Source organism: Chrysochloris asiatica, unplaced genomic scaffold (assembly GCF_000296735.1).
Source record: "Chrysochloris asiatica unplaced genomic scaffold, ChrAsi1.0 scaffold00156, whole genome shotgun sequence".
Classification (NCBI taxonomy): domain Eukaryota; kingdom Metazoa; phylum Chordata; class Mammalia; order Afrosoricida; family Chrysochloridae; genus Chrysochloris; species Chrysochloris asiatica.
In genome coordinates, this window is record NW_006408674.1 from 7,591,962 (window position 1) to 7,606,431 (window position 14,470).

At 39.9% G+C, this 14,470-nt stretch overlaps 1 protein-coding gene and 1 pseudogene across 3 annotated transcripts in view; one reads left to right on the forward strand and one right to left on the reverse strand.

The window, feature by feature from the left end:
* The window catches only part of CPEB1 (cytoplasmic polyadenylation element binding protein 1), a 126,693-nt gene that overhangs the window by 32,543 nt on the left and 79,680 nt on the right, over positions 1 to 14,470 (forward strand). The window lies entirely within an intron of this gene.
* LOC102829108 lies at positions 1,738 to 2,397 on the reverse strand (annotated as a pseudogene).

The window sequence follows — 14,470 nt, forward strand, 5'->3', positions numbered from 1 at the left end:
TTCAACACATCTTATGCTTTGTATCATTAAAATGATTGTTGTCCTCTCCATGTACCATAATTTACTTTTATTTAATTCTTCCCTTCCCCCTGTGTCTCCTGCTAGCTTTTTCTTTCCTCTACCAACCTCCCTTTTGTTGTATATTGCCTTTCCCATCACCTAAGTTAATGTGTATACCCTCTAGCTTGAATCCTGGTGTGGCACTGTTGGATAAGCACTGGACTGCTGTACAAACCCACCAACCGCTCCTCAGAAACCCAATACAGGTGCTATGAGTCGGGAATAACTCAGTGGCAATCACAAAAGGACAAATAGTATATGAGACCACTGCTGTTAAAATAAAAAAAAAAGTTTTATTGATAAAAGAAACATTCTGTCATATCTAGGGTAGTGGAAGGAATTATTCATGGGGTGGTGGTGGTGGTGGTGGTGTGCGCCACTGAGTTGGTTCCGACCCATAGCAACCCTGTATAGATAAGGTTTCTGAGGTTGTAAATCTTAACAGGAGCAGAAAGCCTCATCTTTCTCCCTCAGAGCAACTGGTAGATTGTGAATAGTTCTACAGTGAACATGGGTGTACATATATCTATTAGTGCTACAGCTCTTCTTGAGGATTTATACTAAGATTTCTGGGTCATACAGTATTTCTGGAGTCATGTGTGGCACAGTAGGATAAGCACTGGATCGCAAGGTTGGTTTGAACTACAAGGTTGGCAGTTCAAATCTACCAGCTGCTCCTTAGAAACCCTATACAAGCTCTCTATGCGTCCGAACCAACTTGACAACACTCAACAACAGTGGTATTTCTATTTCCAACTTTTGAGAAGGCAGCATACTGTTTTCCACAGTGGTTGCATATTTTATAGTACCACCAGCAGTGTAGGACCGTCTCCATCTCTCCACACCTTTGCCAGCATTTCTGGTTTTCTTTGTTGTTATTTTGTCTTACCTAACTTTGCTATTAATGCTGGAATAAGATGATGTCTCATTATATTGATTACATCTCTGATGGCTAAGGATGATGAGCATTTCTTTGTATGTTTTTTGGCCGCCTGAAAGTCTTCTTTGGTGAAGTTCTTGTCCTCAGCTCATTTTTTAGCTGGATTATTTGTCATCTTGTTGTTAGGCATTGATGTGTTGTATAATTTTTGGAGAATAGTCCTTTGTTTGATATGTTGCTGCCAAACATTTTTATTAGTCTTTGGGTTCTTTTTTTACTCTTGGTGAAATCCTTTGATGTACATAAATGTCTAATTTTGGGAAGGATCCAGTCATCTATTTTGTCTTCTGTTTGTGTGTTCTCAGTTACATTTGATAATGTATTTATGCCATATATCAGAGCCCCTAAATTTCTTCGTATTTTGTATTGATAATCTTTATAGTTCTAGGCTTTACATATTATAGGCCTTTAGTCCACATTGAGTTTGTTTTTATATGTGTTATGATATATGGGTCTTGTTATATTTTTCTGCAAATAGGTTTCCAATTTTGCCATCACCATTTGTTGAAGAGGCTATTTCTTCCACATTTTATGCATTTTGGCCTTTGGTCGAAGATCAACTGACTTTAGGTGCATACATTTAATTCTGGGTGCTCAGTTCTGTTCCCTTGATCTCTGAGTTGTTTATTATATAAGTACCAGGCTGTTTTGACTACTGTGACTGTGTAGTAGGCATTGAGATCATTGAGTTTGTTCTTTTGTTTTTTAGTTAACAATAAGGTTTATTGAGTTGTGTCTTAGTACAGATGCTGGGGTTTGCCCATGGTGCTGTTGATGTACAAAGCCCAGACATTCTGCCAATTCTTCTTTATTAGTGAAACCGGAAAGTTGACAGCCAAGTGGATGTTGTAAACTAGCTTATCATCTGTCATCTTCACATGGCCAACAGCCAGTGCCAGACACAGCAAGCACCATCTTCATCTGGAACTTGATGGTGGACTTCACCCATCAACTTTAGCCACCATGTTCTCATTATGGGTAAGCAGGGAAGGAAATTTGCCAGCCTTATTCAGTCCTGGTCCCAGGATCCTTGGGATTTGCTTGATCAGGGACTCAGAGGCCAAAAAGGCATCATACTTCTTGGCCAGCTTACTGACCAGCTTCTTATTCTTGTTGAGTTTCTTGAGAGCCTCAGTGTCCATGTATGTGAGGGATCTCCACAGCCTTTGCTTCATCACAGTGCTGCTGGTCCCCAAGGACACACACCGAGAACTTGGGGCGGGGGGTTGACTTCAGGCTGACAGTGCCCGAGAAATGTTTATCCTTCTGAGGGTCATAGTTCTTCAAGCTGATCTGCAGCTCCACCGTCTCCAAAAACTTCGGTGCTTGCGCTGGTTCCTGTGCAGGACTTCCCGCACCGCCTCATAGAGGGTGTCATGTGAGACTTTGCTGCACATGATGGCTAATGCCGCAGCAACCAGAAAAGAGCTACTTTGTTCTTTTTTAAATGATGCTTTTCTTATCCGGGTATCTCTTTCTGTACTATCCATATAAAGGTAGTGATTAGTTTTTCCATCTCTTTAAAGGAGTGATATTGGAATATGGATTGGGATTCCATTATAACTATAGATTGATTGCTTTAGGTAGGTAGTGTTGGCATTTTTACAATGTGTTCTTTCTATCCATGAGCATGGTATTCCTCCATTTCTGCAGATCTCTCTTGGTTTCCTGTAGTAGTGCTTTCTTTGTGTTAGTTTTTTGTTTCTCTGGTTAGATGTAGTCCCAAGTATTTAATCTTTTGGGTGGCTAGTGTAAATGATACTGTTTTCCTGATTTCCTTTTCAGTGTTCTCTTTATTAGAGTAAAGGAATCTAACTGATTTTTCTATGTTGCTCTTGTACCCTGATGCTGCCAAATCTATGGATGAGTTCTAATAATTTTCTTATTGAGTCTTTGGGATTTTATAAGTATAGGATCATATTGTCTGCAAATAGAGTTTTCCTTCTTCTTTGCCAATTCGTATGCCTTTAACTTCCCTTTCTTGTCTTACAGCTCTGTCTAAGACTTCCAGCACACTATTGACTAGGAATGGTGATGAATGGCATTCGTGTCTAGTTCCTTTTTGCAAGGAGAATGGCTCAGTTTCTCACCATTGAGAGTGGTGTTGGCTTTGGGTTTTATATGGTGTTGTGAAGTGCCGTCAAGTCGGTTCTGACACATAGTGACCCTTAAAGGATTTCTGAGGGGCAGCTGGTGAGCTTAAACCGCCGACCTTGCAGTTCAAACGTCTTTGCAGTCTGGCGCATTAACCCACAGTGCCACACCAGGACTCCTTTGTATATATGCCTTTAATTATATTGGGGAATTTCCCTTCCAGAACCTATTGTTTTTATCAGGAGTGACTTGGATTTTATCAAATGCCTATTTTGTAATCATGTGCTGCCCCCCCTTATTTTATTTATGTGGTCGATTGAGTTGATTATTTTTATAATATTGAACCATCCCTGCATACCTGGTATGAATCCCACTTGATTATTATGTATTATTTATTAACATATTGTTTCTATTTGCTAGGGTTTTTTTGAGCATTTTTTTGCATCTGTGTTCATGAGGGATATTGGTCTATAATTTTCCTTTTTAGTGATGTCTTTGCTTGCTTTTGGTATCAGAGTTAGGCTTGCTTCATAAAATGAATTCTGAAGTTTTCCGTGCTTTTCTAAATTATGGAATAGTTTGAGTAGAATTGGTGTCAGTTATCAGAATGCTTGATAGAATTTACCAGGGAAACCATCTGGACCTGAACTTCATTTAGTTGGGAGTTTTTAAATGACTTGATTAATTTATTGTTAACAGGCATGTTCAAGTTTTCTATTTCAATCTGTTAGTTTAGGTAAGTCATGTATTTCTAGAAATTTGTCCATTGCTTCTAGATTTTCAAATTCATTGGTGTACAGTTCATAGTATTTTGTTATTATCCTTTTTATTTCTGTTGGTTCTGTTGTGATGTCACATATAATTTCTTATCTATGTTATTTGTATTTCTCCTTCTTTTGTTAGATTTGCCAGTGGTTTGTCAATTTTACGAATCCTTTCAAAGAACCAACTTCTTGTTTTGTTGGTTCTTTCTATTGCTTTCTGTTTTCCTATTTCATTTATTTCTATTTTAGCCTTTATTATTTTTCTTCTGGTGGCAGTAGACTTACTTTTCTGTTCTTTTTCTAGTTTTGGCGATGTTGGGTTAAGTGTTGATTTTGGTTTTTTCTTCTTTTTGGATTTGGGCATCTGTTGCTATAAATTGCCCTTTGAATAGGGCTTTTTCTGTGTCCTAAAGATTTTCGTTCTTATTTGATTCAGTGAAATTTTTAAATATAGTTTTTATTTATTTTATCTATCTAGCATCTTTCAAGCAGGGTGCTAATTTCCATGTACTTGATTTTTTTGCTCTTGATCTTCTTGATTTCGATTGTATAGCATTGTGAGCTAAAAAGATGCTTAATAGTATTTTGATGTTTTCAAATTTATTGAGGTTTGCTTTGTGGCCTAAAATATGGTCTGTTCCAGAGATTGTTACATGTGCACTGGAAAAGAATGTATATTGTGCTGTTGTTGGGTTGAGTGCTTAGTATATGTGTATGAAGTCAAGTTGGTTGTGTTATTTTGTCTTCGGTGTCCGTGTTGAGTCTCTTTCTAGTTTTGTCCTTCTTCTTTTTGTTTTTGATGTTATTATGTGCCGTGGAGTCTTTGATATCCCATGTGAGTAAAGTTTTACTAAAGGTAATACAGAAATGGCTACAAGCATACATTGACAGAGAACTTTCAGAGGTTCAAGCCAGATTCAGAAGAGGATGTTTAACGAGGGATATCATTGCTGATGTCCAGTGGATCTGGGCTGAAAGCAGAGAATACCAGAAAGATGTTTACCTGTGCTTTATTGACTATGCCATACACCTAAAGGAACAGTTAACATGACTATCTGTCAAATTTATATTATTGCTGTTGTTAGGTGCCCTTGAGTCAGTTCTACCTCATAGCGACTTTACATACAGCAGAATAAAACACTGCCCAGTCCTGCGCCATCCTCACAGTCATTATGTTTGAGCTCACTGCTGCTGCCACTGGGCCAGTCCATCTTGTTGGAGTCATCCTTTTTTTGCTCACCCTCCAGTTTACCAGTCATGATGTCCTTCTCCAGGAACTGGCCCCTCCTGATAATGTGTCCAAAGTATGAGAGACAAAGGGTCGCCACCCAGGCTTCTAAGAAGCATTCTGGCTGTACTTCTTTCAATACAGATTTGTCTGTTCTTCCGGTAGTCCATTATACTTTTAATATTCTTATCTAGCACAATAACTCAAATACATCAATTTTTCTGTGGTACTCTTTATTCACTGTCCAACTTTCACAAACATATGAGGCTATTAAAAATACCGGTGAGGCGCACCTTAGTCCTCAAACTGACATCTTTGCTCTTGAGCAGTTTAAAGTGGTCCTGTGCAGCAGAATTGACTGCCTAATTTACATACCAACCACTAAAGCCAATGGTGAAGAAAGTAAAGATATCTACAGTGCAACCAGAGTTCTCCTTAGAGGCCAAGATGGCCAAACTTCATCTCTCATACTTCAGACATATTGTCAGGAGGGACCAGTCGCTGGAGAAGGATATCATGTTTGGTAAGGTGGAGGGTTAGAGAAAAAGAGGAAGACCCCCAATGAGATGGATTGGCCAAGTGGCAGCATCGATGGACTCAGGCGTGGCAACAGTAGTGAGGTTGGCCCAGGATCTGGCAGTGTTTCGTTCTGCTGTGTATAAGGTCACTATGAGTTGGTACCGACTCGATGGCAACTAACAACAGCAACAAAAAAAACAACTTCTGCAGTCTGAAATTGATCAAACATGCAATCAAGAAGCACTGATATTTACTAGTGATTGGAATGCAAAAGTTGGAAACGAACAAGTTGAAAGTTTTGGCATTGGTGAAAGAAACAATGTGGAGATTGCTTGATAAAATTTTGCAAGACTTACTCATTTTAACAACATAAACCGGGACTGCACCAGAGGGAATAAATAGAAATCACATTGACTACATCTATGGAAAAAGACAATGGTGAAGCTCAATATCATCAGTCAAAACAAGATCTGAGGCCAACAGTGGACTCAATCGCTCATATGCCGGTTCAAGTTGAAGCTAAGAAAATTAAAACAAGTCTGTGAGAACCAAAATATAACTTTGAGTTTATCCCACCTGACTTAGAGAGCATCTCAAGAATAGATCTGATACATGTCTAATGACTAAAGATCAAAGGAGATTGTGGGATGACATCAACAACATCATACATGAAAGTAAACGGTCAGTAAGAAGAAAAGACCAAAATGGAAGTTAGAAGACTCTGAAACTTTGCTCTTGAATTTAGAGAAGCTAAAGCAAGTGGAAAAGATGATGACATAAAAAGTGGAACAGAATACTTCAATGGGCAGTTTGAGAAGACAAAGTGAATTATTATAATAAAATATCAAAGACCTGAAGTAAGAAAACTGAAAGGGAACAGCACAGTCAGCAATACTCAAGTTGGAAGAAACTGAAGAAAAAAATGCAAACACAGGTTGCAATAGTGACGGATTTTATGAATTCTGTGGTGTCTTGATGTGGCCTCTGTAGGGTAAAGCACTGGACCACAAGGTCAGTTTGAACCACATTGTCAGAGGTTCAAACTCACTAGCAGATCCTCCGAAACTGTATACAGGGTTGCTATGAATTAGAACTGACTCAGTGACACTTTACAACAATGGGCAAAACATTGAATGAAGCCAGAAGCATCAAAAGAAGATAAAAAGAATACAGAATCTCTGTATCAAGAATTGGTCGACATGAATAGACACTTCACCAAGGAGGAGATCAAGGCAGCTAACAAACATAAGAAGAAATGCTCACGATCACTAGTCATTCGAGAGATGCAAATCAAAACAATAATGAGATATCATCTCATACCAGCAATAACAGCACAGATCAAAAAAGTAGAGGACAATAAATGCTGGAGAGGCTGTAGAGAGACTGGAACCCTCCTGCACTGTTGGTGGGATTGCAAAATGGTCCAACCTCTCTGGAAAGCAATATAGCGCTTCCTCAGAAGGTTGGGAATAGAACTACCTTGTGAACCAGGAATTCCTCTACTTGGTATTTACCCTCAAGAAATATGAGCCCTAACACGAGTATATATATATACACATCAATGTTCATAGCAGCTCTGTTTACAATAGCAAAAAGATGGAGACAGCCTAAGTGCCCATCAACTGAAGAATGGATAAACAAATTGTGGTGTATACACACAATGGATTATTATGCTACCTTGAAGAACAAGGAAGCTGTGTTGTTGTTAGGTGCCATCGAGTCGGTACCAACTCATGGTGACCTTATGCACAGCAGTGTGAAACACTACCCGACCCTGGGCCAACCTCACTATTGTTACCACGCTTGAGCCCTTGATGCTGCCACTTGGCCAGTCCATCTCGCTGGGGTTCTTCCACTTTTTCTCTGACCCTCTACCTTACCAAACATGATATCCTTCTCCAGTGACTGGCCCCTCCTGACAATATATCCAAAGTATGAGAGACAAAGGAAGATGTAAGCGACCACATAACATGGATGAATCTTGAGGACATTATGTTGAGTGAAATTAGTCATAAAAGGAGAAATGCTGCATAAGACCACTATTGTGAAAGACTAAGAAAAAGAACCCATATTAAAAGGAGGGGGGGGGTATTCTTTGCTGGTTACCAGGATGTGGGTGATGGGGTGACGGGGAGGAAGGGGAAGGTGGAGCACAGGGTAGGGAATAGACACAGAATAGTTTGGGTGCTGCGGGGGGTGGGGGTGGTAGTAGTACACTAGAAGGGGGAGGGGAAAGGAAGAATGAGGCAGATGGGAGAACAGTTATGCAGGTTTGCACAGGCTAAATAGGACAGAGGTAAATAATGATGTAAGCACAACCTTGGAACAACAGGGATTGAGACATGATTGGAATGGGTAAAAGAGGGAAAATAATGTTAAGATGCTTGGCTGTCTTTTGAATCTTGGTTTCCCTTGCATACATTATAAGATAGACACTTGACTGGGAGAGAAAGGAATAACCAGAGAGCTTGTAAGTCCGTATTCTGCTTATAACTGATTGGAATACCTAAAATGTGGCTATAACTTGCCCAGTGAAGGAGGCTTCCTGTGGAGCCTCTGCATTGCATAAGACCATAGGTAGAATCCTGAACCCCATCCAGAATCTTCTGAGGTGGGAAATTTCTACTTGAAAGGGCAAGCAGACCAGCCTAGAGCCTCTAGAAGAACAAAAGATATTTCTTGAAAGAAAGACCGACAGGAAAAATACAAAACAATAATGACAGTCTGACTACTACAAGAAAAAGCAATTTGCTCGCCCAGGAGACATCAAGGCAAGTGGTTGGGTCCCCTCAGGGCAAACCCCCTTCCAAGACTAAGACTCAGTGGAAATACACGAGCAGACATGCACTCTGACTGGTGACCACATTGGTCACTGATAAAGGGAAGTGAGGGAAAAACAGCAATGAAGCTATGAGCTAAGTCCTACCATGTTCAACAGACTCCTGTGAACCCGGCTGGAGACCTGGTTGGCCAGCAGTATGGCAAGACCTGGGGACACCTGGGCCCAGAGTCAGTGACATAGCCACAGAGGATTAGAGTGGAGAGTGAAGCGTCCAGCTGATAAGAAGTGAGGGCATATGCACAACAACACCCACACTTGCAGATAATACCCACTTGACTTGGCTTCAACAGCTGGATGATCAGAACTCAACTAGAAGAAGAAATAAAAGGAAAAAAAATAAGAGTAATCTGATACAATTTGATGAACTTGACCTACACCTATGGATGCAGTAGCTTAAAAGAGGGAACAAATCTTTACAGCCAGGATAATTCCCACCCCTTAGATACACAGGATATACAGGGATGGGCAACTTGGACATTGGCTACCCAAAATGGGGGAGTTACAAAGGCAAGAAGTGACTGGCTTATAAGCTTTCAAGAAGGAGCCTAGATCCAGAGGGCACAGAAAAAGGTAGAATCTCCACTGAGTAGAATCCAATCTGTCTAGGCAGGCTGATGAAAGGAGATGGGGATAGCACCCCTGTGGTACAACAGTGAGTAATTGCTATCAGGATGGATTGTGAGGGTTGAAAATGTAAAGATACACGTTTTGTAGCAGAAGGAGAGGGTGATTGACTTTGCAGTCCAGGAGCGGAGGTCCCTGGGACCATCAAGGGAGAAGAGCGAATTGGGGTACACTACCCAGAGAAACAGTGACGCCAGAGATGGAGGCAGAGAGAATGTTGAGAGATGGAGCAGCTATGGACTCTAGACCCAGAAAGGGAGAGGGGCTGTGTGCTGAGGATTGGGGGTGGGGTTGGGAGGGCAAGCTTGCGGGATATGCCCTTTGGTTGGTTGATGATGCATGGAGGGGATTGTAACCATGGCAGTGGAATGATATACGACAGGATGAATGTAAAGCTAATGTTCTCCCATGTAAACTATCACATAATTCACATTAAAACATGTAATAAAAGTAAAAATAATTGGTCGACTTTGAATCATTTCAGGAGGTAGTTTATGATCAAGAAATTATGATATTGAAGAAGTCCAAGCTGCTCTTAAGGTAAAAAACAAGACTCCAGGCAGGGAGGAGGGGGACGCTTGCTTCTTGTCTTCGTCAAGAAATCTGGAACACACTACTTGATCAGTTAACTGGAAGAGATTCATATTTTTGCCCATTTCAAAGAAAGGTGACCCTATGGAATACAGAAATTATCTAATGATATCATTAATATCACATGCAAGTAAAATTTAATACATCAACAGGGAACTGCCAGAAATTCAAGCTGGATTCAGAAGAGGATGTGGAATGATAGATAGCATTGCTGAGGTCAAATGGATATTGCTGAAAGCAGAGAATACCAGAAATATGTTTATTTTTAAAAAAATTATTATTGACTATGCAAAGGCATTCAACTTTGTCCATCATCATAAACTGAATTACATTGCAAAGAATGGTTATTACAGAATACTTAATTGTCTTCATGTAGAACTGATCAAGAAGCAGTTTTTGGAACAGAACTCAGGGATATTACAGTATTTAAAATCAGGAGAGACGTGCTTCAGGGTTGTTGTTATGTGCCGTGGAGTCGGTTCCGACTCATAGCATTCCTGTACAGGGTTTCCGAGGTTATAAATCTTTATGGGAGCAGAAAGCCTCATCTTTCTCCCGTGGAGCAGCTGGTAGTTTCGAACTGCTGACTGTGAGGTTTGCAGCCCAATTTGTAACCACTATGCTACCCTAGCTCCTTGTGCTTCAGGGTAGTACTCTTTAATTATATGTATTCAGTCTATGTGCTGAGCAAAAAATCTGAGAAGCTAGATTAGATGAATAAAAACATGGGGATCAGGAGTGGAGAAAGCGTCATAAACCTGAGATATACAGATGGCACAACCTAATTTGCTGAAAGTGAAGAGGACTTGAAACACTATTGATGAAGATAAAAGAATACAAGCTTATGTGTGGATTACAACTCAGTATAAAGAAAGCCAAAAATCTTCACAGCTGAACCAATAAACAACATTATGATAAGTGAAGAAAGTATTGAAATTATCAAGGATTTAATTTTATTTGGATTTACAGTCAATGCCCAGGGAAGCAACAGTCAAGAAATCAAATGATGTGTTAAATTGGGAACATCTACAAAAGACTTTTTTAAAATATTAAGGTATCAGTTTGAGGACTAAGATACTCTTGACCCAAATCATGGTATTTTCAGTCACTTCAGATGCATATAAAAGTTGGACAATGGATAAGGATGACCAAAGAAGAATTAATGCATTTGAATTAAGGTCTTGGTGAAAAATATTAGATATACCACATGCTGCCAGAAGAATGAACAAATCTGTCTTTAAAAACCAGTAGCTGGAATGCTCCTTAGAAACAAGGATGGCAAGTCTTTGTCTCATCCTGTGAACTTCTCAGGAGAGACCAATCCATAGAGAGGGAAGACATCATGCTTAGTAAAGTTAGAGGGGTCAGCAAAACAAAACAAAAAAAAACTTTAAGGAGATAGATTGACACAGAGGCCGCAACAATGTGATATGAGGCTCAATATAGCAGTGTGAGGGATGAAAGAGACCAAACAGGGTTTCATTATATTGTTTAAGGTCGCTAATCTTTTAAAATGACGCGAGGGCACCTAACAACAATAGACCACTACTTGTTTGTCAGTTTTTTGTACTGTGGTGGCTTGTGAGTTGCTATGATTCTGGAAGCTGTGCCATGGGTATTTTAAATAGGGTCACCCATGGTGGAGGGGTTTCAGATGAGCTTCCAGATGAAGACAACCTAGGATGAAGGAGAGACTAACTGCTTCTGAATATTGAGTCACTGTCACATACAGTGCTGGAAAATAAGCCCTTCATGTTGGAAGGCACTCAAAATGTGACTGGGAAAGAGCTCCCTCCTCAAAGTAGAGTTTACTGTGTTGACACCAATGGAGTAAAGCCTGTGGGAGTAAAGCCCTTGGGGCCTTCATTGGCTAATGGGGCACAACTCAAAATGAAGAGAAATAGCTGTAAACGTCCATTAATCGAAATATGGAATATACGAAGTATGAATCTAGGAATCTGGAAATTGTCAAAAAAAAAGAATGCATAAATATCATTATCTTAGGCATTAGTGAGCTGAAATGGACTGGTATTGGCCAATTTGAATCTGACAACCACATGGTTTACTATGCTGGTATTGACAGATTAAAGAAGAATGGTGTTGCATTCATTGTCAAAAAGAACATATCCAGATCAGTCATAAGGTACAATGCTGTCTGATAGGATAATATCCATGCGCCTACAGGGAAGACCAGTTACTACCACTATTATTCAAATTTACGCACCAATCACTAAAGCCAATGAGGATGAAATAGAAGAATTCTACCAACTTCTTCAGTCTGAAATGATCAAACATGCAATCAAGATGTATCAATCATTACTGGTGATTGGAATGCAAAGGTTGGAAACAAAGAGGAAGGATCAGTGGTAGGAAAATTTGGCCTTGGTGATAGAAATGATGCTGGAGATTGCATGATAGAATTCTGCAAAATCAATGATTTGTTCATTTCAGATACCTTCGTTAGACAGCATAAGAGATGACTATACATATAGACCTCACCAGATGGAATACACAGAAATCAAATTGACTACATCTGTGGAAAGAGACAGTGAAAAGCTCCATATCACCAGCCAAAACAAGGCCAAGGGGCAGATTGTGGAACAGACCATCAATTGCTCATATGCAAATTCAGACTGAAGCTGAAGAAAATGAAAACAGTCCAAGAGAGCCAAAATATGACTTTATATATATCCCACCTGAATTTAGAGATCATCTGAAGAACAGTTTTGATAAACACTTAAGACCAAAAACCAGAAGAGTTGTGGGATAACATCAAGAACATGCTACAGGAAGAAAGCAAAAAATCGTTAAGACAAGAAAGAAAAGATCAAAATGAATGTCAGAAGAGACACTGAAACTTGCTTTCCAGCGTAGAGATGCTATAAAGCAAATGAAAGAAATGACCGGGGTACAAGAGCTGAGCAGAAAATTTCAAAGGTCAGCTCGAGAAGATAAAGCCAGATATTACAACAAAATGTGCAAAGATCTGGAATCAGAAAACCAAAAGGGAAGAGCATGGTCAGCATTTCTCAAGCTGTGGGAACTGAAGTAAATAATTCAAGCATCGACTTTGGTTATTGAAGGCAAATTTTTGAATGATGCAGAAAGGATCAAAAGAAACTGGAAGCAATACACAGAGTCACTGTACCAATAGAAAATGGTTTATTTTCAACCATTTCAAGAGGTAGCATATGATCAAGAGCCAGTGATACTGAAGGAAGAAGTCCAAGGTGCATTGAAGGAATTGGCAAAGAACCAAGGCATCTGGAATTGATGGAATAAAAATTGAAATCTTTCAAGAAAGTGAGGCAGCACTGGAAGTACTCACTCTTCTATGCCAAGAAATTTGGAAGACAACTGTTTGGCTAACTGATTGAAAGAGATTTCTTATTGTGCCCATTCCAAAGAGAGGTGACCTAACAGAATGAGGAAATCATCAGACAGTATCTTTGATATCCCATGCATGTAAAGTTGTATTAAAGGTAATACAGAAGTCACTGCAAGCATACATTAACAGAATTTCTAGAGGTTTAAGCTGGGTTCAGAAGAGGCCGTGAAATGAGAGAAATCATTATTGATTTTCATTGGATCTTGGCTAAAAGCAGAGAATACCAACCAGAAAGATGTTTATCTGTGCTTATTGACTATGCAAAGGCCTTTGATGGTGTGGATCATGACAAGCTATGGACAATATTGTGAAATATGAGTATTCCGGTACACTTAATTGTGCTCATGAGGAATCCTCATGTGAACCAAGAGGCAGTTCGAACTGAACATGGGAACACTGTATGGTTTAAAATTAAGAAAGGTGTGCAACAGGGTTGTAGTCTTCAACTATACTTACTCAACCTGTATACTGAGCAAATAATTCGAGAAGCTGGGTTCTATGAAGAAAAACATGGCATCAGGATTGGAGGAAGACTCATTAACAATCTGTGATATGCAGATCAAATCTGTGATACTGCTTGCTGAAAGTGAAGAGGACTTAAAATACTGACTGGTGAAGATCAAAGACCACAGCCTTAGGTATGGATTGCATCTCAATGTAAAGAAAACAAAAATCCTCACCACTAGACCAATAAACAATATTCTTATCAATGGAGAAAAGATTGAAGTTGTCAAGGACTTCATTCTTCTGGGATCAGCCATCAACACTCATGGAAGTAGCAGTCAAGAAATCACAGGATGTATTGCATTTGGCAAATCTGCTGTAAAAGACCTTTTTAAAATGTTGAGAGCAAATCAAACCCCTTCCAAGACTGAAACTTAAGTGGACTACTGGAGCAGGCATGTAGTCCTGTTGCTGACCACGTTGGTCACTGATAAGGGGAATTGGGGGAAAACCAGTAATGAAGTTGTAATCTAATTTCGACTACATTCAATAGACTCATGTTAACCCGGATTGAGACCTGGTTAACCAGCAGTATGATGAGACCTGGGGCCCAGGGGCAGAGACATGGCTCCAGGGGACTAAAGTGGAGTGGGAAGCATCCAGCTGATATGAAATGAGGGAGATGCACAAGAACACCCACACTTGCAGATAGTATCCATTTGACTTGTCATCAATGGCTGGATGATCAGAACATGATAGAGGAAGAAAAGAAAAAAAAGAGTAACCTACTACAATTGGACACATTGTCCGGAGAGAACAGTCACTGGAGAAGGATGTCATGCTGGGTAAGGTGAGGGTCAGAGAAAAAGAGGAAGACCCCCAACGAGATGGATCAGCCAGGTGACATCATTGATGGCGTCAAGTGTGGCGGCAGTAGTGAGGTTGGCCCAGGATTGGACATTGTTTTGTTCTGCTG